This window comes from Pithys albifrons, chromosome 1 (genome assembly GCF_047495875.1).
Source record: "Pithys albifrons albifrons isolate INPA30051 chromosome 1, PitAlb_v1, whole genome shotgun sequence".
In the NCBI taxonomy this organism is placed as follows: Eukaryota; Metazoa; Chordata; class Aves; order Passeriformes; family Thamnophilidae; genus Pithys; species Pithys albifrons.
The window spans coordinates 11,862,944-11,888,882 of record NC_092458.1 but is presented as its reverse complement, the minus strand read 5'-3'; the positions used below and the strand labels follow the sequence as shown (position 1 = coordinate 11,888,882).

At 38.5% G+C, this 25,939-nt stretch overlaps 1 protein-coding gene across 4 annotated transcripts in view; it reads right to left on the bottom strand.

Annotated features, from left to right (window-relative positions):
- ARHGAP6 (Rho GTPase activating protein 6) overlaps positions 1 to 25,939 on the bottom strand; it is a 310,649-nt gene that overhangs the window by 101,036 nt on the left and 183,674 nt on the right. Inside the window, exon 1 of one of the 4 annotated variants that reach the window (XM_071562741.1) lies at positions 18,108 to 18,212. The exons of the other annotated variants lie outside the window; for them this stretch is intronic. The gene's annotated coding sequence lies outside the window, so the exon portion shown is untranslated. Of the gene's footprint in view, positions 1 to 18,107; positions 18,213 to 25,939 lie in introns of those variants that run through there. 4 annotated transcript variants of the gene reach the window in all.

Sequence of the window (25,939 nt, the reverse complement as noted above, 5' to 3'; positions counted from 1 at the left end):
GTTCAATTTCCCAAACGACAGCTTTCTGTCTTTAAAAAATGCTGAAGATGAAGACAGCAAGCAGTGCTGCTTTTTGACAACAAAATACTATCATCAATTACATAAACTGGGCTTCAGTTCAACTCCTTTGATCTGTAATTCTGTCAATAAGAAGGCAGAAAATTCTTTGGTTTAATGCTACTTTTAAAAACTTCATAGTATGTATTTCTAATCCTTTAGCAAAAATTCACTTTCAAGACAACTGCAAATAACTTCCTGTCATTTTTTACCTGGGGAAAAAGATAAATAAAAAGAGAGTAGTGGTTTTCCTTCAAGTTTTATAAGAAAAATGCATGTGTAACAGCTATGCTGGAAAGGCTTTTAAATAACATTAGCTTAGGTTGCTAAATTAAACTGGGTAAGAGTCTTCTGAATATCGTTATATATTTCTGTCTCAACCTTCCTAAATTTTTTAGTGATGTCAGTGATGACTGATTAGTCTTACAAACTACAAGTAACCTGATTTGCTTTCACATAATACCATTTCTTCAGGTGAGAAAATTCAGTTTATCTAAAGAAGAATCTGAAGTGATTGGCTAAATGAGACACTAAAATACTCCAATCACTCAGTAAATCTCGAAGTTTAGTTTTTCAGACTATTTACAAAAGTGTGCTCCACACCTACAGCTGCCAGCAGCATTGGCACACTCCAGCTGAGCCCCATGAATCAGAAATCCAAGAACTCAGAATGAACTGAGTGCCCATGAATCAGAGATCCAAACAATAACATACCCAGTTTGGAAAAAGGAGAGAAAAAAAATCAAATATATACCTGCATGTTCTTCCATGCCAGTGTATAAACCACAGTATTATGTGGGAGGCTTTTCTGGAACACAATTAAATACAACTGACAAGAGAAACCTTTAACTTAAAAGGTATGGGAGGTTTGCATACTTTGTAATTACTCCCTGACCATCACATTTTCTCAACAATTTTTTACCTATTTCAGAACAAGCATAAAAACCTTAGCTTTTTCTCTTACATAGAGTTCTTCATAACACAGGTATCCTTTTCTGTTTCCTAGAAAATCACTCCACAGTTCACTAATAGTTCAGCGGAGCTGAAAGACTTCCATCTTGTGTGACCTAAAGAGCAGAAACAATGCACATTGATCAAGCACAGGTTCTGCTGGTGTCTCTCCACTAATGTGGTGCTATTTGGTAGACATGGGATGCTGGACAAGTGCAGTCAGGTGCCGTGGAAGGATAAGAGCCAGCCTAGAAACACAGACAGAAGTGAAGAAAAATAATTTTGAGTATCTGAATCAACCAATTTGACAAGAAAACAAGAAAGGAGATGGACAGCAACTGAACTAGCACAGGTTTCTCAAAATGAGAAAGACGAAAACAGGTTTGTCCCACTGGGGGAAAGATGGTGAGACATATAGGAGAACCTTGGAGCCTGAAGAAGTGAGAGTAAAAGAGATCTGAAGATGCAGTTGTGTCACCGGGGCACATGAATGAGTCAGGGAAACAAAAATGAGCCATCTCAAGGTCTGGGGAAGGAAGCAGGAGGAGAGGGTTGTGTAGGAGGACAAAAACCGCAGACAGGATGCTACGGGGAGGAAGACATTCAGGTCACAGATTTCATCTGAAGAGAGATCTTTCTGTCAGTCTTCTCTTTACTTCAATTATCTCTCATCTCACATGAATCCACAAAATTACTTTGAATGCAAGAAGGTAGTAACTAGTCCTCTCCCAAGTTTTAAAATGCGTAAAATTGGTAGCAAAGGTTTATTACTTTCTCATCCATGAAAAAAATGTGCATGCTTCATGCACTGCTTCTCAGCAAATCAAGAGCAGTGAACCTATTCCAGATAAATACCTCAGTGCCATTCACTTGAAAACTGGCTCTTAGTTCAACCACACATTTTAGTAGATGAACAGTGCAAAATTGTCATGAATTGCATTGAAGGTAATTTTTTTTTAAACTGCAAAATGAAACACAAGATTCAAAGCTACAAACCTGGAGCTGTAGTTATGAATCGTTAATGCCCAAAATATTCGTAAGGACATCTGTAAAATAAATCTTAGTTCTAAAGAGCTAGGTAAACATGTTTGGTTCATAGAAACAGGGCTTTAAAACTAGTGTAAGAACTGGAAAAACTTGTATTTAAGATTCTAAAATTGTTCATATTTATGATTCATTTACAAATATGCTTAATGGCTTAATATCTCCTCTTTAATTAAAGCCAGTAGCCTTAGCTCAGAATTAATTCTGATCTGACATAAAGACCTAAGGAGAGGGCAAATGCTACTTAAGTGACCCTTTGCAACCTAAGACTTCCAGTGAGATTTCAACGAACGTTAGCCAAACTCTCATCTCCTGATATGCAGCAGTAAAATGCTCCCAAATATCACTAATAAAACTGAAACCACCACTAAATTAAAATACGTAACCTTAAACTAGTGAATAAACACTCAGGTTAGACACCTTTTTGAATATTAAAAGTGCCTGTGTACTCTGGGATGTGGTGTGGTTTCTACTCATGTATCACTCCTCCCAGGTGTCAGCAGCCAGCTGGGTCCTAAAAGACTAGAAGGGTTAAAGTCTCGCCCTGGAGGACAGCAGTTATTGGAGGTCTATGCCAGGGGTTGCTTCTGTAACAATGCTGCAGAGAAAGCCAGCAGGACTCCCCTCCTGCCACAAGTTTGCATCATCCTTCATTTACTCTACAACATATCATCGTTCCTACATTAAAAAAGAGCTCCATGGTAACCAAAGAGAGTTCAAAAAACTTTGTAAAAAATAATCATGGTCGGGAGGAAGGGAGAGGATGAGAAGAAAGGAAGCTAAGAGATTAAAAAGGCTTGTCCCAGTGACATCCACATTTAACAAAATTTCTTCAGGCAGAACAAGGAATGCATTTGTCCCTTGAGAAGTATACTTTTCAGAGATGCTTGAATCCCTGCTTTCTGTTATGTAAATAATTTTTTCTCTCCTGTCTCAGTAAAGATCAGGCAGTCTTGCAAGTGAGGCTGAGCTGGGCAAACACAGAGCCATTTCTCAGCTGAAGTCATAAATTACTTATTGTTTTAATATACTGGAAAATTGGCAGGAAGCGGGGGAAGGTACGTCAGTTACACAAGGGTTTCTACCATCCTTTATCCTTGCCTTCCATTAAAAACGTTAGTTGCTGTAGCAACTGTCAAACCACACTCTGGTTCCTCTTCCTCCAAGATACAGAAGTTCTCCAAAACACTCACACAACAACGCAGCCCTCCACCATCCAAAGGACAGCTTTCTGGCACTTTCACGTTGTTTAAAAAGAAGGAGGCTCTCCAATGAGCTGACAAATCCCTCACAGGGCTTTTGCTCCAAGGTACGCTTCCATAAAGACAATTACTTAAAATCCTTACTTCTTTTCCGATAGCTCTACCCTCTTTTTTTCCTCATCTTCCTTTTATCCCTTCCATCTCTGTATTATAAAGAATGTTACTCCATGCAGCTTATGTCACTACTACACCTTCCAGCATTAAACAAAACACCTACAAATCTGTCAGATGTCCCTCCCTCTCTCATTCCTTCCCTCACGGAAAAGGCACATGCAACAGGGACAACATCACATAACACATATTGCTTTTCCTGACCTAGAGACATTGCAGAGTCAAAGACAGGTCTCCTACCCAATACATGAAGAGACAACCACTCTACACGACCCCCACTTCTCAATTATTCCCAGGAAATCCCTGCCACCGTGGAGAACAAGCCTTTTCTCACTGGCTGAAATTCTACTCCACAGGGCAGATTTGAACAGGCTACAGAAAAAAAAATAATAGCAGAGAGGAAAACATTAGCACGAAGAGAACCCTTGAGAGAGTTCTGTGAGTAACAGGACAAAATTACACATTACTGAAGAAAATCTCATGAGAAAGTGAAAACATATTCCTCCCCTTTGTGCAGCATGCCAATATTAATGATAAGCAAAGATCTCTGGGAAGCTCTTACATGTTCAAGGACACTAGCCAGGGCAGGATGTTTGCACAGTAGGAGAGGGCTTACCCACTTTCTTACCTCCTTCAATCCCCAGCAGCCTCCTTATATTTCTAACCAGAATTTGATGTTTAAAAAATTTTCATGCCTAAATGTTTTTTTGTTTTAGGAACTCTTAACACAAACAACTCTGTTCTTGTACCTAATGGGATGATTATTTTTAATTCCTGTCTAGAAGAGAGAGCATCATAGTATCGCACAGATTGTATTCAGGTACATACACATATTCTACTCTTTCAAAACAATTTCATACTTGGATATATACTTTTTCCTATCATAACAGTTTTTAAATTATTTTTCTGAAGTGTCTTGTAACATGAGGGATTAATGGTTCCACATAAAATTATTTTTGGTTCCTCTAGAAAGATTTGAGCTACCCAGCCACTTTATCTTGCAGCTTGTTTCTTGACATAAGCATGACTTTCATTCCTTTCTAACTCACCCACTTGTTTCTCTGGCAGGGCAAAAATGAACTGAAAATGCACAACGCACTTCTGCCTACAGCAGCAAAAGGCACTGAGGCAGCTAAGGGAGGACAGGTTTGCGTGTGTGTCCATTCAAAACTAATTGCAAAGTAATATGCACAAGCATACCCTGAAAACAGCTTTCTGCAAGTTTACAGTGGAAACAGCTGCATACTGGCCCTGCTACATGACATAAACAAGGTCACTTCACTCCTGTGAGCAGTGACACACCACCACCAGTTTGAACCATGAACTGGTCTGTTCCCCGAGCAAACAGCAATCACTCCCTGCAGGTAAGTGAGGAGTGCCGAGTCCTTACTCACTCCCAACTCTGTCTACCAAGAGGAGAAACTGAAAATAAGTATATATTTTTTCTGGCACTTAGGACTGTTAGACTGTTCCCATATCCTACTTCTTCTTCAGGTCTCTCTCTTTTGTATCTTGTGTCTGAGCAGACACTCTAAGAAGCTTTGTTTTCCTGTCCTCACTCATCCTTTCATGCTTCTACTGACAGTGCCACTCTTTCAACATATCTCTTATTTTTATGGTATCCCGTAATTTATCCAGGCTCTTGCACTTGCATGACAAGGGCTCAGTCTGCTATGCTAATGAACAACCCCCAAAGGAAATACAGCATACCATTGCTTTTTATTACTATTTAGCATCTCTAGATCTTCTGCACAGAATGAAGAAACACAGGGCAGCCAGCAGCCTGAGGCCACCTTGTGACACTTTGATTGTCAGACTTTGGGCTGCAACAAAGAACTCCAGAGCTATAAACAAGGGCTGCTGTAATTTGCACTAAACCAAACCAGAACTGTGAGATTTACATCCAAAAAAGGTATGATGAAGTACAGCCTCATTAACTACAACGTGCTTAACTATAAAGTAAAGCAAGCAACTCCATCTCATTAATTTACCACCTAAGATCAGTCTGGAATCTTGTCAGTGATCTTCATCCTAAACGTGCAAACATCCATGCAGTTACAGACATAAGCAGGCATGCTTTCACAGGTGTGGCAGACTGGACTGAAGAGTTACTGACCCTAGAAATTCATCACCCCTTTTCAGCTAGCACATCATAGTTGAGAGGGGTTTTTTTCTATTACCTCTATGAAAAATTGTCCAGTTTACATAAATCTCTTCAAATATAGTACTTTAAATGTAATAGCCAGCTGATAGGCCCAGCTATTGAACAAGAGGCATCTTAAGATTCCCTTAAATAATTCCCCTATTACACACCTTTATGTTACATGTTGCATTATGAGTTGTATTACCCATTTTTGCTGCTCCAACAGTTGTAAAGATACTCTCAGTACCACACTTATTTAATCTGAATTCTTTTGGTTTAGAATGGTAATGTACAACAAGTAGCTCTGCTTCCTCAAATACTACTTCACTAAAAGTTGTTGCAAAGGGACACATGTTTGAGCCAAGTTTTACCCACATGTAAACAAGGTGACATTTTAAAAGCAGAAATTATAAAATGCAGAACAGGATCTAACTTGGCTTCAGGGACAGATTTTAAAACACTTTAATGTTTTTTATAACTTCAGATTTTTAACTTAAAAACATTATCTAAGTCTGCCTGTAAATAACAAGGTGAAACTGTTCTTTTGAACAATCAAGTATTTGATAAAGTTTTCTTTTGAGTTCTTTCTGCTTTAGCTACAAACCAAAATGGACCTCTTATCCCACATAACCCCCCCCTGGAGCAGATTACTAGAAACTCAGCAGTAAAACCAAACCAACACAATAACAACCCAACAAAAAACAGGGACTAAGGGAAACAAAAAGAAGCTCATACCCATTTCCCAAGACAGGAAGCTTGAGTGCATATGGCCTGATAGAAGGAGTAAAAAAAAAAAAAAAGCCTTCACATATCTGAGTCTAGTAGCTTGGCTACTTCTGAATATCCACCAGGATACAGCAAGTTCCTCCTTCCAAAAAAACTCCATGATGAGTCATACACTACAGCATAAACCCTTAGGGCTTTTGTTTGGTTTGGGTTTTTTTTCTATTTTTGTTTTTAAGTTTCTAAACAAAAAGTTTTACAGCAATACAGAGGAGTAGAGGAATAAACAGCTTCAGCATAGAACGAGGAAACATAAGGCAACATAAGAAAGCTTAGATGAGGAGAGATTTTACCATATGACACCTGTGATCATACCAAAAAAAGCAAAGAAAGTCGATTTTTTGAGAAAGATGGATTTTTTTCCCCCCATTCATTCTTGGTATTTTCATTCTCTCCATTTATATGAGGACTCACAGTTCCTTAAAGGTGATGTACTGCAATTGCACAAATAGCTTCTATTCAATCTCCTTCAAAGGCAGTTTGTAAACCTACTTTGCCCCCCTAAAGGCCCCTACAAACACTGCACTTTCCTTAACAACTGTTGTATGAAAGAAAATAATTTTGTGGATATCAACTATCATTAGAATATAGAGATCTTTGGAATTAAATAAAAAAAACAAGAAAAAAACAAAAACATGTATTTTAACAAAGTGCAGTATAATCACATTCTAATATGATGTACAAAACCTCAGAAGGAGTATATTGCAAACAAAATTCAACAGAAACTTACCAGTAAGATGTATGTATATTACTCTATCTTGCCCCAACTCCCACACAGATAAGCACCAAAGTATCAAAAATACAACTGCTTGTGAGAAACCAGCAAAAGCTTACTTCTGGAAATAACATTATTCTTACAAATTAGACAAATTATCTTTTTCAGTTGTTTATCTGGAATTGTCCCTCCTTGTCAATAACCATCACTTCAAAGACTGACTCACATTTCACATGATTTTTGCAAAAACTCAGGGTTTTTAAACTATTTATGCATATACTTGTACAACATGCTACATCTGTATATATAAATATATATATATATACATATACATACATACATATATATGTATATGTATACACATAATACATCTGTGCCTGTTTAAAGGGGCAGTATTTTTCTGGTCATTCCCTGTTCTCTGATGGACTCTTAGCTGTTGTTGGCATCTACTGTTCTTTCCTGTTTCAATTACTATTAAAGTTACAGTTACTATTTGAATTACTATCATGGGTCAAGTCGATACAAGTAGGTTGTCCAAGTGCTTAATAACAGTAGTAATAATAACAGTCTCTGCAGCAAGGAATAAAGTTTTAGAGCATTTTTCACATCTGGATGGAAACATGCCATGAATTTCTATGCAAAACACACTAATCTTGGAAGCCATGATACAGGCATGTTCAAAGTCACACTACCCTAGCATTATATTTGAGCTAAATATCCTGTCTAAACACCACCAGTTCTGTCAGACAGAGAGATATCAGCAGAGACAGCAGAGCAGAGTCTGGTCTCTCGGTAAACACCCCACCAGAGCAGGAACAAGAAAAGAACCAGCAGCTGGACACAGTTGAGCAGATGGAAGAGTGAGGCTGTAGTGGCCAGTATAACTGGCCAAGATATGAGCGAGGCAAAGCTTTAGGGGGAAAGGAAAGAGTTTTACTTATGTCCCCAGACAACATTATCTACCACTGCTTGCATGTTCTGTTCAAAACTCGATGATTACTGTAATTTTAATTCAATTTTTCCATTCTAGCACAAAATCAACTCCAAGAGGTTGCTAAGTATCCAGAAGGCATCAATCACAGTAACTTCCAACCCATTAGCTTCAATGAAGCAACCTCATTTAATGAAAATCTATTTGTGGTCTCAGATTACAATAGGGTGATTGAAAAATGGTTCTCTCTTTTACTAGAGCAGATTGTCTGAAAAGCTATTACATTTCATAACCAACCTTTCACAGCACTGAAGGTGTGAACATATACATACGTACATAAGAAATCTAAAACCCTCCTAAATTCTTCTCTGGGCAGAGAAGGCAAAAAAACAAACCACAAAAAACCCCAAACAAATAAACAAACAAACAAAATAGAGAACAAAAGTAAGCAATAGGGAAAAACATCATCAAAAGAAAGAGAAGCAGTAACAAGTACTAGAAGGCTGCAATAAGGTCTCCCTGGAGACTTCTCCAGGCTGAACAACCCCAGCTCTCTCAGTCTGTCTTCACAGGAGAGATGCTCCAGCCCTCTGATCATCTTCATGACCTCCTCTGGACCCACTCTAATAGGTCCATGCCTTTTTTTGTGTTGAGGACCATAGACTTGGACACAGCACTCCAGGTGGGGTCTCAGAAGGGCAGAGTAACGTGAATGAATAATCTCCTCTGACCTGCTGGCCACCCTTCTTTTGATACAGCCTGGGATGTGGTTGGCTTTCTGGGCTGTGAGTGCACACAGCTGGCTGGTGCATACTCAGCAAAAAACCCCAAATCCTTCTCCACAGGGCTACTCTCAATGACTTCCTCATCCAGTCTGTGCTCATGTCTGTGATTGCCCTGAGCCAGGTGCAGCACTTTGCACTTGTTGAACCTCATGAGGTTCTCATGGGCCCATTTCTCAAGTTTGTGCAGCTCCCCCAGGATAGCATCCTATCCTTGCGTTGTGTCAGCTAAACCACTTGGCACTATGTAATCTGCAAACCTGATGAGGGTACACTGATCTGTGTCACTGGTGAATATACTACAGAGTACGGGACTCAAGACAGAGAGCCCTGATGGACACCAGTCATCACCAGCCTCCATCTGGACAGAGTCATTGACCAAAACCCTTGTGTCCATCCAGCCAATTTCTTATCCAGGAATAGTCCACCCTTCAAATCCATGCTCCCCCCCACCCCCCAAATGAAGACGGAGATGTTTTGTGGGATCATGTGAAAGGCCTTACTGAAGTCTACGGAGATTACAGTGGTAGGTGTATCCTTGTTGCCCACTGCAGTCATTTCATCATAGAAGACCATCAGACTGGCCAGACATGATTTACTCTTCGTGAAGCTGTGCTGGCTGTCTTGGATCACCTTCTTGTCTTGTATGTGCCTTAACATTGCTTCCATGAAGATCTGCTCTGTGATCTTCCCAAGCATGAGGTGAGACTCACCAGTCTGTAATTCTCCCCCTTTAAAAAAACAGGAGTGATATTTCCCTTTTTCCAGTCACTGGTGACTTCACCTGACTACCATGACTTTTCATATATGGAGAAATATATTCAGTTATTGAAATAATGAATAATAATAATTCAAATAATCAATTATCAGAAATGTGAACTTTAAATGACTGGACTGCACATTCACATTTTATCTTTGTGTCCATGTACAAACCTTTTAAAGGTAAACTGGGGCAGAGGGGGACTAGGGTGTCATAGTGGATTTTATCTTAATGGAAAAAGTCATGCAGAAAATTTACTTAAGTAGCCATCCTTCTGGACTCATTAAACTACATGCAACTCAGTTTTATAAATGCATAGCTATTGAGGAGATGAGCTCTTGTAACACTGCTATATATATGCTTTGTAAAATATTTATATGGGCTCAGTGTTTGGGCAAGTTCACAAACACACATGCTAACTCCCTTCTTCCTGATGACCAATAAGCAGAAGAGGAAAAAGAAGAGATATTTTTAAGAAGAATAGTCTAGACAGTTCAAAAATAGCTTTTGTGCCCTTGCCAGGTGCACAGAAAACTGAAAAATTAGGAACCATGATGCTTCCTAAAACCATAGTGTTGTTTTCACTGTATTTTTCATCTACTCTCAACCTTCTGGATTTCAGCAAGGAGATTCATACCCATGCAGCTCCCAAAGAACAGTACTTCATCCCAGGGTTTAACTGAGAAGAACACTGACAGGTTTCCAGATGGCCTTCATACAGTGCAAAATCCTGAACATTAGGAGTATTTGGGATGCAAAGTGGCAAAAGGTTTCAAAAGCTGAGATGTCTTCAGGGCTTTAGCTCATCCTTTACCTATTTGCTTCAATAAAACTCTTCTTGCTTGTTTGCTTGCTTATGGCACATGCTAGGCCTGGGGAAGGAGTTAAAGGTAGCAAGGGAAATCGTGTTCCCTCTTTCCTGTCTTCACTTTTCAGCAAAAAATAGCAAAGAAGTGTTATTTATTCTTTCAAGTCAATGTACATGTTCCCTGCACTCAGGACGACATTCCCTCACTGGAGACATGTGGAGTTAGATAACATCAATTTACATTAAATAATCTTAAAATAGAAACACAGACAGTGCTGTTTTAAGATGTGCTAGTCAATGCTTTCACATAGCCTGATTCTGCATTTTGGTTTTTGTTTTCTTTTAGCATGTAGCATATATTATCTCACGTTTTAATGGATGTGGTCATTTTCTCTCTATGGCCAAGTTTATAGATTCTTGCAGGTTCTGCTCCCACAGCTGGGTCTCCACATTTCCCTGAGGATCTTGGGTCAGCAGGAATCTGTAAAACTCCACTCTGCCAGTAAGCCTTCACAAATCTGAAGTGACTGAAACTAGAGAGCCCAGGGACAGCAAGGGCTGTTGCAGGAAGATTTATCACGCAATCTAGGATGTTAAAGACTCTGATTCTCTAAGCATCATACAATAAAGTCAGGCTGTGGCCATCAGATCATATCATAGATCAAACAATTTGAATTTACAATACTGAATTATAGATTGCTATATGCTTAACACCACCAAACTTCAAATATGTAAACACTAACTCCACTCTGCAATTACTAGCTGCTGTAAACTTGCCATTACAAACTTAGTACTGTGGAGAGACTAAAGATAAATTGCTTTTTATCTCCTCTTCACAAAGTTTCAAGTTATGATATTAGAGATATGAAAACAGTTCTCAAAGTTAAAAGTGATGAAGTTACCAAATGGCTACAGGCTGAGTTCCATAACCTGAATCTACTTTATGCTTCTCCTGCCATAGCCAGCATGCTGTTTAACTGCTCCTTTCCCAGTCTTCAAGCATGTTGTAAATTTGTGAACAAAAAATAGTATCAAAATAGTGAACGAAACACACTATAGCGAAGGCAAAGAAGAGATTAAGCTTGAAAACACCAATGTAATTAGAAAAAGAGAAAGTGTATCTAAATTTAAGATGTTTTGATTTCCCCTGCCCCTGCTTCTGTAACTTCATGGTATATATGAGCTCTAACTTCTCTCCCAAGCCACACACCACCAAAGTCACTGTCCGTCTCTGGCTTTAATTTTCCACAGTGTGCATTCAAGTGCCTAAACTCAAAAGCACTATAAGTGAGAAACATCAATGCTGGATGGAGTCCAGATCTGATGATACAAAGAACAATTAAAGGGCTCGGCAATTTAACAAATGACAGCAGCTGCCTAACCACATCGAGAAATACCTTACAATACACAAGCTTGGAGGGACATTTTCCAAAGCTTTATAAATAAATACCGTTTATTGTAATTTACACTGTTCAAAGAGCTACTGTTAACGGTTCCTATAAAGCACTGCACATGCAAACTAGATTAATTAAATGCTGCAAAGGTGATTTGCCCCCACCCATTAGAAGCAACCAGGTTTACACTGCTGATGCATTTTGAAACACTGCTTAGAAGGAAAGAAAACCAATGCACTCAGCAAATCTTACTCTTTTTGCAACACCCATTTTCGGAGAGTAAGGTACCAATGCCTGTAGGAATATATGTGCTTAATGCAAAAATACTAGTGCTTTACTCTGCCATGAAGTTCAAGCAAGAAGCAAAAGAAAAGGAAACAACAGAAGATTATTGAACTGGAAGAAGAACTCTTGTTCCTCGGTAGACTATCTAACTTTATTTAAAAATTACAGCTGCCTGGTGAGTGAAAACAGCAATTATTTTCTAAACTGACAAATCATTGTGCACAGAGCTTCATTTTTAAACTGCAAATCATCTCAAGTATAGATTCAATCCTAACTTTGATCTAAGGTGTCAGATCACTGTATTTATTTCAATTGTTATGTCATCTAAGGAAACCCAATACAACAAAATTTTCACAAACCAGGCTTGTAGAAATAACCTCAGATAACAAAACAGAGTAATGTGGAAGGGACTAAAGCAAATCTTTCTAAATCAATAAAATCTTACAGTAGACTTCTAACCTGTCCCACAATCACCAGCCTTGCTTAAAAACCTGGGATTCATCATCCAAATCTCAGGCTGCAGAAAAAAAGGTGTATATATGGTATCTCACTAATAGAGAAATAAGAAAAGAAAAAAAAATTTTTTCCATCTGCCCCATGATCCTCATCACTTATTTCTTCAGCCAAGCACATCACACCAGTACTACTGCACTTTTGCTGCCACGTAACAGAGAAGTGACATTTTGGCACCTACTTCATAGATCCATAACAGATATTTTCTGTTTCAGAGGTCAAAATTCTGTGATTAGTATTCCTCCATCTTCCGGACACATGTTAGACCAATTGAGCCATGATGATGTCTTTCAGACAGACATGAGGTTCCTTTGCAGCAACACAAAGCAGCCCCCTCCATTGGCACAGCTTTCAGAACGGCACTTCAAAGCCTAAGAGAGGCTTCTGATAATGTGGAGTTTACACTCAGAATCAGACATCTCTGGCAATTCAGCATCAACCAAAAAAAAAAAAAGCCAGACGAGTTATTTAAGTGTTTCTGTTCCTGCAACACGAATGGCAGGAATGAAGACAAACACTGATCATGTGCATGGTTCCTTGCATTTCTAGGTCTTCATGTTGGTACTTCGCTTAAGGTTTTGTATATCTTTTCACTCAGACTGGAGAGTTCCCAAAGCACTGCTCACTTCTAAAATGCATGAACTGGCTTCCCTGGAAATAGCACTCAGCTGTAAAAGAACAAGAGTTATAAAAGTAAAAACTGCACCAGGGAATAAGAGAAAGAAATCCGTTGCATTCACATTTTAAATTTATGAAGCACTTTATTAATGTCAAAGTTCATGTAGCATAGGAAAGTCTTGGTGGGAAGACTGAAGAAAAGACAGTTTTGACAGCCTAGTTTTCCTTTTATTCTATGATTTTACCATTTCTCCTATCTCTTGGTCATTCTTTCCCACCATCTATACCTTGAATCCATACTCTACCAACCACATCACCTGACAGAATCAGAAGCACTCTGCACACCCTCATATGGCATTATCCTGTAGATAGAAAGCAGTTCAGTTTTCCACACAGCCAGACTAGGGTACTGGAAGACACATATTATCCAAAAGCCTAGACATTTCCAGAAAAAGTACTAACAACCAGTCATCATTCCCTGAGAAAGATGTGCTAATGAGAACATGAGTACATTTTTGCAACTTCTTTAAAACATCATCTCAGGAGTTCCTTGATTTATGATGAGGAATAAAATATCTTCCTGCTTCTTTTTTCACCAAGGCCTTTAAATCTACTGTTGCCTTCAGGTAACTTTCTCTACAGTCAAGAGCATAACATTTCCTTACATTGTTCCTGATGTTCTAATTATGAGTGCAGCACTTATCCATGAAATATAGTAAGAATTCATATAATCCAAATTAGGTACTACTTTTCTCCCCACTCACTTGAACACTATCCCAAATAAAGCCTAACACACAGTTTGCAGTTCATGCCCACTCAGGACTACACTAACAGTGGCAGATTAGCATGCAAGTAAATGCATCACAATTGCATACTGTCACAGGTTTCAGTTACAGAACCACAGAATATTCTGAGCTGGAAGGGACCCACAAGAATTATCAACTCCAACTCTTAAGTGAATGGCCCATACAGGGGATTATTGAACCCATGACCGTGACGTTTTAGCCAACTGAGCTAATCTAAGGGTTGATGGACACTTGGACATGTTGCAGTAAACTCTGCAAACTGCAGTGAAGGTCCTGTGTTTTTAAGACCAACATGTGATTACAGGGAAATTTTTATGTCACTTTTTATTCTGCCTCTTAAAGCAGAGCCTATGCCATCAGAGTTGTATAGAGAAGTTTGGAAATATGTGAATGTTTAGAAAAGTCAAAAGAACCAACAAATACATACGTTTTGAAATCCATCTCTGTATTTTTCAATCCATCTCATGATTTTCTGTATGCTCCAGACTGGTCAGTCTGGTGGCAGAAGAAGTATTTTACAGAAGTTTAAAAGAAAGAGGTATGGCAAGCTACAAGAAGGATGTAAATACATGCACAGCTTCCTCTCTGTCAAGCATGATTTGCAGATCATCTGATTTAAAAGGCAGCTGCAAATTAAAACATTTCTAGGGATTAACTGTAGAATTAATTATCTGTTGTTTTGGTCATTTGTGAATCCTATGGATATGCTCCCATATCAGAGAGGAAGCAAATTAAGAACTTCTGTTATTTATAGTGCTTGAATAGGAGAGTCCTGGTGTAGTACATCTGGAAATGAGTATGCTCCCCTCTATTCCACAGGATTCTACATCTTCCTCTCAGAAGTATAAAAACCATAACAATCTGAAAAAAATGTTAAATTATTTGTAAAGTAGATTCATCAAGGAATTATTTTGGATTGACACTACCATCACAGTTCCTTCTGACATTCTATAGTCTACTATAGTCAATCACAGTCAGTGTTTATATTGCATAACTTCAATACACATCAGATAACATGTTATGGCTCTGACATTATACCCAGTGTAGGCAGTTGCCACTTCTTCTTTAGATAACAATTGAGTCAAATGTAATATTAAATAAGATTTTATGACAGCAGATGGCATCACTTCATAATTTTTAACTGTTGCACACTGACCATTTACTATGTAGCATAACTCATCTTTGAAGATTAGTAAATGGAGCTCTATGGACAACACGGGAAAGTGACATTTGAAAAAAGGAAAGAAAAAAAAAACATTTTCCTAATCTGGTTGCTTTGATCTTTACCGAGTTTGATGCAGGCATCTTAAAAGAGCAGTTTCTCACAGCTGCAGCTGCCCTTCTTTGGATTCACCAGGTACTTCTGAGCCCCCAGCTGAAGGCATTCTTATCTGAAGGAGCAATGGCTGGCTTTCAGCAACCTGTCAGCTCTGACTACAGTTTAGAGGGAATTTATAGACTTTTCCTCATTTGTTCCTACTAGAACTGCTATTAGAACTATATCATACCATTAAGGCACAAAATCACAAAATATTTCAAACCACTATTAGAGAAGTTGCCCATTCAATAAATCAGAGTTAACAAAAATGGTGAATGCTAGAAAGGCACCTCACGCCCATTCAGCATCATACAGGAAATAACAGCCAGGCTGAAAAGAGACATATCTCTAAGCTCTGTGAGGGACTGCAAAACTAGATCTGCCATTCCATCTTCCTTTTATAATTTCTTTTTCAATGTTCCTTATACAATATCTTGAATGATGTGAATGCAGACGATACCTAGATTTGAAAAGGTAAACTTAAAAAACAAAGGTGTCTGCACAGGCTCAAACTGCCTGGGGAAATGGGAATTCAGAGAAGGCAATGTACCAAGTCATTTTTCTGATTCCTTTTCAGAATAATAAAAACATTATGTTCTACTCAGGGTATTTAGAAAGTGCCTGTCACAGTAGTTAGTAGGTGTTATAGTCATAGTTCGTGATCAAAGAGGTGTATTTTTCCATGTACCACTCAGTTAAAATGGATGCAGGAAAGCACTGGGGGGATCTTGAGTTTACAATGCCACCAGGGAACAGTCAAGTGGATGACCTTCAGAAGGCTATGTGGAAGGACTTTTAAGTTCAAAGATGGCAGCCCATAGTGCAAACCTGGTGCTGAGGTAGTGCTGTGCTGATCGATCCCTGGTAAGGGCCTTTGCTATCTGGCCCCTCCTGAGCCACACAGGCTTACACAGAGTGCAGCAGAGGGCAACAGGAGGGTCCCTTCAAACCTTGCATGAAAGGGATGCGTGGAAAATGGGAGTAAACCATACAGAGAAGGGAAAAAACCAAGTCAAGAGCACAGAAGAAACACGCTCCTCCTCACCCACACATACATGATTCTGCTTTGCTTTACCCACTCTCCTAACCTTTTCTCTGGTCTTGCCTTTATAAAAGTGTATGCAGAGAGCCATGCTGCACATACTGTCTGAACTCAGAGATGGCAGTCTTAGACAGTATTTAGCAATTCTTTCCAGGGTTGCCAAGAGTTTATCCTTACTTGATGGATAAGTGCAAATGCCCACCGGTATTCATGCTTAGTATTTGGTGTGCATTTTATAGTAGCCAGCAGCTCAAACTGAGCACCTTCCATAGGTAGTAGCACATTTTCAATAAAGGACTAATTTTGAAAGCCAACAGGGTAAAGCAATTTATGAAGAAGCTATAGATTTCTTCAGAAAAGAAAACAATCCTACAGAGAATACTGAAAACAAACATTAGAACTAATGAAGAGGTTATAAAATCTTCATTTTATACCTTCGTAAAAACTGGTTTTCTCCCACAGATCAGCACTGTACTACTAAAGCACCCATCCCTTCTGCTCTCAGACTAGGTCAGAAATTAGTCTTTTCAGTTACTCAGACCATGTCATTATACCTCTGGAAAGCAGAGAGCTCTAAGAGCTGTGAGGAATAGAAAGGGGAAGAAGGGAAAATGTCAACCTCCGATACAATAAATAACTCAAATACTTTTTCTTTTATGAAGTCACTTTCTAAAGTGTTGGCAGTCTGTGCATTAGACAATAATTTTTTTCCCAAGCAGTATTTTTTTCCTACCTGCCAGTAATACAAATTGAATGCCATTTTCCCTCTGCAATAGAATGAATTAAACATATATATCTAAAAATAATTGAACCCAAACTAGCAGCACAATTACTAATGTCATGATAATTGGTATTGATACTCACTGTAGCCATATGCTTCCTGCTGAGTCAGTTTTGAAATACCAGTCCAAAAGGTAGGAGATAGAAGACAGAAGACTAAATTCCTAAAGATCACCAAATAGTCACTAATGTTATCTGTAGTGAATGTCACTACCATAACGACAAGAATTACACAATAGAGTTGCCTACAGTAGCAGTGGTTAGCCTCAAATGATCTTGCCCTGTCCAATCTTACAGCTGCAGCTGAACAAAACAAGATATGGACACAGTAGCTAAAAACCACAGGACACGAGTCTGTACTCAGTGTAGTTAGTGATGTTGGGTAGACTTCAAATTCTAGGTGAAGCATATCCTAAGCCCTGTTACTGCTATTGCAATCAGCAGCTGTTAACTCAGCAGTCTGTTTAAACACTGTAAAATGCCACTGAAGACGTCCCCTACATGCATGTACCTAGGCATTTCCAAGTATCAGGCCTGTAGGTATATGTGAAGTGAGGCCCCTTAAAATTCCTCATTACAGAAGCCATTCTGCCCTATTTGATGAATTTTATGGCAAGTGGATATCAAAATCATCTTTATGCAGAGGCACACATCCATAAACAGAGAAAAAAAGCATTTTCTAAAATCACAGGAAAAGTTCTGTACATGTCCTTACATTATTTCACAGTCAGCTACAGCGAGCTTTTGAGCTAACCTATGAAAATGAAGCATTATATTCTCCCCAGACTACTTCTGGCAGGCATAAACAGGTCTCCGGAGCTCCACCAATTCCTATGATGAACCCCTAAAGGATTCACATCATGATTTGCCTATCTGCACCTTCAGAATTACTTCCTTCCCAAATCATCATTCCCCCTTCTTTTAGACTAGACTTCCCAGCTAAATTCTGAATTTAAAAAGCAGAAGGAATAGAGGGTTTCTCAAGTGCGTAACAATCTACTTACACTTTTATCCCAGTCTCAGCTATCCCAGTTGTTTTGCAGACACCTGTGCAGTAAATGCCAAGGGACTGGCTGGATCCTCACTTCCTTTAACAGTTCAGCTCTGAAACATGAAGAATTACATCCTCCTTTCTGTCTTCTACAATGCTTTTTAACTGGCGGTGGGAGGAGCAGAAAGTCTCCCTATCTTGCAGTGTGAGAAAAAGCTAAAATTCCCACCAGAAGTGACTCACCAACATTAATCATATATACACCAGATTGAAAGGCACTCAGAATATGAAGCTTGAATCCCATCTTCAGTTAAGCAAATGAGAAGCAAATTGCTCAGTACCATCGTATTATTTTAACTGCTGCATATGTACAATTTTGCACAATGAAGCTGATGAATATAAATTCATTGTTTCTAGCACTAAAGTCTTACAGAGGAATGCTGTTGAATCTTCTGAAAGAACAAACAGCTGAGTAACATGCAACTCCCTTTACCCTGAAATGAAAAAGTAACATTTCATATGTAAGACCGTCACTTATCACCTGGTTTACACATTACAATGAATATCATTTTTGCTTAACCAAGCAGATGCACAACAGAAACTTCAGTAACCAAATTACACTGCAGCTTGAGCTACTGCATCTTCTGTTTACTTCTCTCACTGAGTATCATGAGTTTTTATTCAATAATATGAAATCAAAGTAAAAAAATCCAGAGAGTATTGTTTCAACTCAAGATAAATGTTGGGCATGAGGGAGAATGAAGAAAAAGGGGAAAATAGTAAGAAAAAGTCCTACTGCCTCCAAAATGAAGTTTGAGAATGAAAGGATTTTTTTTCCTTATTTAAAAAAAGATGACGAAGCCATGTCTGGAAATGCATACATGCTACTAAGTCTACAAAGCAGGGAATTTTCCCATTCATACTATGTATGCAATAGTGCTTTATGTTCTTCATAAACTGGACTCAGGCTTTTTTCTTTTCTGGTGTTTTTCAACTCTGCCCAGTACTATTATCCATCCCCCACAGCACTATACCCAGAATTATATATGAAGAATATTCTATTAACCATAAGAAACAGTACAATTACAACATGTGATCTACACTACTGTTTTTCAGGGAAGTAGTCTAATGCCCAGGAACTAGATTACATCTGCCACAGTCCTGTAAATTCAGGATAAATCAAGTGCTGCTCTAACAATACCTTGGCATAAAAGAAATCAAGGCCTCACTGCAATAAAGAGCTTGAGCTACTGCCAATTTCTATTGGCATTTAATTATAGTGCATTTGCTGAAGCCAAGACACAGCTTTACTGTGAACAGGGCTACTCTGAGCAAGAGATTTGTTCTGTTCAAATCAACACTCACCTGAAAAATAGGTTTAATATGTAGCAATGTGTCACAGAGAAGACCAGACAAGGCTGTAAATTTAGGTACTCATTGAATGTTAGAGTATATTCAACCCAGAAATTGTAACTACCAATGTAAATAATAAGTACATCCTCCTTATGTTTTGCAAATAAAAGAGCGAAACAGATTTCCTTCTGGGTAGAAGTATTTAAAAGGGTCCTGGTCAAAAATTAGGTTTTGATATACTTTACACATTTATATACCTTAAGCATCGGCATGACATTCTGATTTATGGAGACTATGTTTCTTCACAGTATTGTTAAGTCTTTTTTGACATATTCAAAAAGAAGCACTCCACAGAAAGAATTAGAGACATCCTGAGTTGTAAATTTCCCTGAAGAATATGTCCATGCCCTCGAGGTAATGTTTTTATGTAATAAATAACAAGAAAGTCGTGTAATAAAGTGATCCAAATTGCTAATGATAGTGGTCCCAATGCCATATTATTCTGGTGTACAAAACAATGCACAACCTCAAAAAGTTGTATTAGTAAAGTAGAAAAGTTCATCTAAAGACTATCACTTTGGTTGTTACCCAAGATCCTACACAAAGAAAATCAAAAGAAGGTAAGTATCTAGCTCTCAATAATTACTCCAATTTACATGTGAGAAGACCAAAATTAAATGTTTGTGATAGATGTTTAACAGGGACTGTACAGAGCCATTTAAATTTAGGCCAGGACAACTGCCCAGGCTTCTGCAGCCCTTCTGACATGATCCATGAAATGTCAGCCTACAGTCAATCCTCCATACCTCAGCTCTGCCACACTGCCCTAAGGGCCACACAGCAGTGATTGAAAAGGTGGCCGGTTCAGGAGGTAGTCTCCTGGACGCACATGGAAAAAGCCACACACTTAGAGGACAAAGTGATGACCACAGCTTTCATTCAAAGACATGAAAATAGGCTCTTTCATTCAAAGACATGAAAATAGGCTCTTCTGTAAAAGAAAAGCTTCGTGATCAGAACACTAAGCAGATGTGGGAATAAATTTCTGGGGGCAAAAGAAAAACATAAACACCAAAACAAACTAAGAAAAGGGTGAATGAGGGGGAAAAAACCCAAACACCCTTAAACCAAAGGCAAAACCCAACCGTCATCACCACTACAATTAAAAAAAACAAAACAAAACAAAATCAAAAAACCATCACAATACCAAGTCAAGGGATTCCTGATTTGAGGCTATTCTCTAACCTAGTGGCTTGTACCTCTTACAAAAAACCAGAATTTGAACCTCCTGCCAGGCCACGCTGGAGAACAGTAAACCCATGTTTAGTGGGTCCTGTGCAGCCACATCTGGCATGCTCGAGGGTCTGTGATACAGCACCTGCAGTGGTTCCACTGTAGCGTGAGCTTAGGCACCCACTCAAGGATGCAGCTTCCCCTCCAGAAACAGCCAAGCATTTCAGAGGTCTGTTACAACTTCACAGTTTGACACTTCCCTCCCTATTTTAATTTAGCCCTAAGGAAATTGTTTAAGGTCAGCAAAAAACCATTTGTAGAAGCTGGAATAGAAGTCCACCATCAGTCTCAGATGTGGACCACACCCTGCTACTCACTGCCCAAGTATGAGTGCACCATTCAAGATCCAGGGCTTAATCCTTTTTCTCCAGATGCTTCACAGCAACTGTCGTCAGTCAGGGCAGAACAAGTGTGAAAAGGGCTACATTTCAAGTCTTTCCTGTCTGTTTAGAAACACACTGGGGTAACATAAATAAAACAAAAGTCTTTGAAGAAGGCCTCAGGAAGATGCTCACAAAGTCTCTTGCTGTTTGTGATTCAACCTGTCTCCTCTTGAGTTTAACCTGACATGTTGAGTTGTAACAATGTGTGGTGCTTCAGATACTTTCAGTAAGTCTTAGTAAGACAAATTTACCCTCTCATTTAGACTAAACAGGAGGTTTTGTCCAATTTTTTACTGAGCAGACAATAAGTCCTAAATTGACAATGCATTGATGTGGGGAAAATAGAAAGGAGGTGATCTGAATATGGATAAACAGCAAGGTTATGTAAATAGAGAACTTATGAAATTTGAATCTCAGAGTCAAGGAGAAGATTTTATCTCTTACATTTGAAATTAATTTCCAGCCTTGTTAAGCACACCAAATCCATGCTTGCCTCTGTTTCTATGTAATGATACAAGAGTCTCCAAAAATTATGTCAATAAACAGGCATAATGACCTGTCTTGATTCTGGTATAAAAAGAAAGGAACAGAACAAGAGTCATGAAAAATTGCAGAAGCGAGCACTGAATATACCTGAAGGGAACAATTCATGGGAAGTTAATAAGTACCCAATATGAGACTGAGCCAGAGAGCAACAGAGTCAGAGACCTATGGAGAAAAAGAAGCAAATGTAAACAAGGAAAACACAGAATGAAATAGGGTGTCGACAACAGGCAAAGAAAAATTCAGGGCATTAGAAAATTAGGAGAAATGAAATGAGCAATCAGATGCAGGAAAGCAGGAAAGAAAAAAAGGCCAAAAGAGCCATGAATAATTTCAAAAAATAAGATCCTATTGAAAAAGAATGACAAGATGATATACAAATCTTGGCAGCTTGTCAAATTTTAATTATCTTTTCAATTACTTATTAGGCCTTCTCATTGATTCAATGAGAAGATAAACTTTCAAGAGTTTTGTCCGCTTCTATGATCTGCTCATCACAGTGGAGAACCAAAATCCCATCAAAGAGCAGAATGGGACATTTGCTAGAATATAATCTCTGTCCCTTAAACTACAGAAACCCTGTGTAAACACATATCTTAAATGAAGAACAAGGCAGAAATTTCAATTACATCAGTGGAATATGATTTTACACGTGTTTTTGACAAATAAGCCTCCCTGAGAAAGCAACCTATCTAAAATGGAAATTAATTTTTTCTTTTGTTGTCTTGATTGGAATAATTACTTCTCCAAGCATATGAGCATCAAAGAGAATGCAGCTGACAAGCATTAGCAGGCAGCCACGATGCACAGCAGTGGTACCTGCCCGTGACTATACCAAGTGCATCTCCATTTCTTCCTGATTCCAGACTAATTTCCTTTTCATGAAATACGAGAAAGACACTGGTTGGCCCAGAACCAGTGTTACCACCTTTGGGCCACCTTCTCTCCCTCCTCTGTAGGCAGCAGCACTGGAACACACGGAGGGCATGAGGCAAGCCAGGCATTTCCCCTGCAGCCTTGAAAGGAATAACGGAGTAGGGCAAAGCTGTTAGTTAGTGCTGGAAACTAATGCCGGGCCCAAAGTGCAAAGAAAGGTACCTGGAACCTTGCTCCTGCTCCTTTAGGGATAGTACACAGAACATGTTGTTATTTACAAGCTAGAGAGAAAAATCCAGTTGCACTCCTTTCACTTACCATGGCTTTCAACTACATATGTTAAATCTTTAAAAATATATAAATTAAGGTGCATTACCCATGGGAACATTAATTTTTGTATTACTGCTTTTCCTAAAATTACTTTAACAGGTAGTTTACTCATTTCAGACAGAACTTTAAGTCTTTTTGCTCAAATTCAATGGCAATATTTGTCTCAGTGAAATTAAAAAGCATTAAAAACTGGCCCACTGTCAGCTATGAACCTTTCGTGAGATTCAATATATAGACAGTAGTGCTTACTATGGAGCAGCCTGAGAAGGCATCCTTTATCTCTTCTTTTAATTTAATTTTAGCACTTAATACTAATTCTTTCAATAATTCTTAATGTTCAATTAAGAAAGATGACAGTGTGCATAATCTCTCTTAGAGAATCCAATATAAATAAAAATGCCTTTTCAGAACCGCTATTGTTATAGATTAGGTACAATTAGTAGGATTTTGAAAATGAAAAAATTCAATTATACAGATTCTGTACATCTAAGGAACTCTGATAAAGTAAAAACTCCTATTCACAGCTCTGTGAAAACAGAAAGTTTTCTGTATATTGCAGAAGTGCAGAAAATGCACCAGAGCAAACAGATTAATTGCTGTACTCTAAAATAAGCTGTCTGAAAGACATGAATTGACTTCTGTGCTCATGGCCATTAAAAGGCAAGGACAAATTTCACAGATTTTACAGAGAAAAACTGGGCTTGAATCTGTAGGAAAAACCGTTCAGAGTACCTGAAGTTTTGCTGGAAATGAGACAAAAGTTCAAAGGCAAGCATGTCCATTTTTGCAGCAGAGAAGGCAGCAGTGAGAAAACTAATCTTGTGCATTAATCTTAGCATTCCTCACAAGTGACTCAGGCCTGCAGAAGAAAACATTCCCACTATCTGGTTAGAAAACGTCATATTTCCCACATGGAAGGGAGGAGAGGAGCAGTGCTGGTTTTGCTATTTTCACCCTGGTTAATTTGCTTGCAGACCCTTCTGCTGTTCAGCATCCCAAACTGTTAAGGAAAATAGTTCCCATTTACCAACAAAAATTAAATTAGTCCTCATGTGTATAACAAGCTTGAGTCAGAGCATTTCTAAACAATTATTTAACTATTTATAATTTAATATAATAGTCCTTGGTAAAAGCATCTTAGAACGACAATTAGCCCAAAATAGAAGATAGGCTAATAAACTCTGTGGCAGTATGTGTTTACACACTTAAGAGCTATAAATACATCATGTGGTGACAAGCATAATAAAAGAGTCCACTGAGCAATGAAGAGCAGGAACACCCTTGGTGAACTGGAAGAGTGAGAAAGGCCAGAAAGTTATCTGCAGCACCTGAACCTTCACCATACTTTTTATGTGGGAGCCAAATGTCTCTCTTAGAAAGTGAAATGCCAACACTGCCAGGAGCACTAACCACACACAGTTCTCATGCGCCTCTGTAAAAGTCACCAACTGGGAAAAAACCTACATTTTTGCAAAACGATTTGCAAAAACGACAACCAGTCCCGATGCTTCACTCTCAAACCCTCAAAGCTTGCAGCAGAAACAAGAGCACCTCTGAGAAGCACAAGACATAAGGGAGTTACACTGACTGCTTCTATAACCACCCCTGTGCTGAGTGAGCAGTTCCTCAGACAAAGCCCAAAGGAGCAGTAGATGCCCATATCCCAGCTAACATCACTCCAGAGTGCTGAATGACTACACTCAACATCCAGAACAGCCTTGTATCATGCCAACTCTAGGCCTGCTCACCCTCCTCAGGATAGGAGTACCAACATGGAAATTGCAATAAAGAAGAGTGAGCAGGAGACTCATTGCACCAGAGCTGGGTGATCAGCGTGCTTGACCCATGGTGAGATGTTCCTCAGCATCACCACCTCTCACCTGCATCCTGCAGGACTCAGGAAAGACTCCAGGTGGATTTAAGATAGGATGGGTAGGATAAGCAGCTGAGCACTGAAACCTAATGTACTGCCTTGATAAACGATATAGGACAGGAAGGTAAAAGACTCAAAAATACCTTGGATAGAAACCGGTAAAAACCACCAAATCTTAACCACTTGCAAAACAAGAAGGAATCAATATGAAACAATTGAACTATACAGAACACTAACATAGATTGTTATTTACTAATCTTCAAAGTGTTTCCCATACATTTACTCAACTGAGCTTCTGATTTGTTTTGTATTTGTGTGACATGAAGGTTCAATTCAGAATGATTTTTCTCTATTTTTATTTATACACATAGGAACCATTTACAATTCCAAAGCAATTTTTTACTGTGCCCTTGAATGAAAATTACCAGCTTAGACTGAATAGTTTTTTTGTGCAAGCTTAGGTCTTTCAGTAATTGCTTTTTCACAATACAATATATTGAAAAAGGACTGAGGTTACTGAAAATAATTGTATTGGTAAACAAGGAAGGCAGATTACTAAGGGCAAATATTTTAAGTTTTTAAAGCCAAGTCCTCCTACTACAAATTCTATTTCCAACCTTATTCCACTTGTCTTTATTAAATATTTTATTATATTCTACCAAACAGAAATGTTGTACAAGTATATAAAATATTCGTTAAATGTTTTCCCTCTCTTTCTGTATCTTGCAATTTAGATCAGTTGCCCAATTCACAGCTTTGCTGAAAATCTGTAACAAAAAAGCAGAGGCAAAATACATTTGAAGAATGTCACATAAACCATGTAATTCTTTGTTTTCTTTTTCAATGAAACTCAAGGAGTTTTCCCACTTGCTATGCTGTGGTAAGGGATGCAAGACAAAAGGATGGAATTAAAGTTATTAACAGATTTTTCCATCTCTCTCCTGTACCTCACTCTGGTTTACAAAATCCTTAGTCATGTTTGAGTTTTTTGTTGTTAGAGAGGTGTTTTGGGTTGGGTTTTTTTTTTTGGGTTGCTATTGAGTTTAGCACAGACAAAGATAAAATGCCTCCAAGCCATGACCTACTAGAAGCTTTTATGTGAAAAAGTAAAATAAAAACTTATTACTAGCTAAGTGTTCACTTTAATCTGTAACCAGGGTACAAAGATGAGAGTGAGATAGCATAAATAATTAT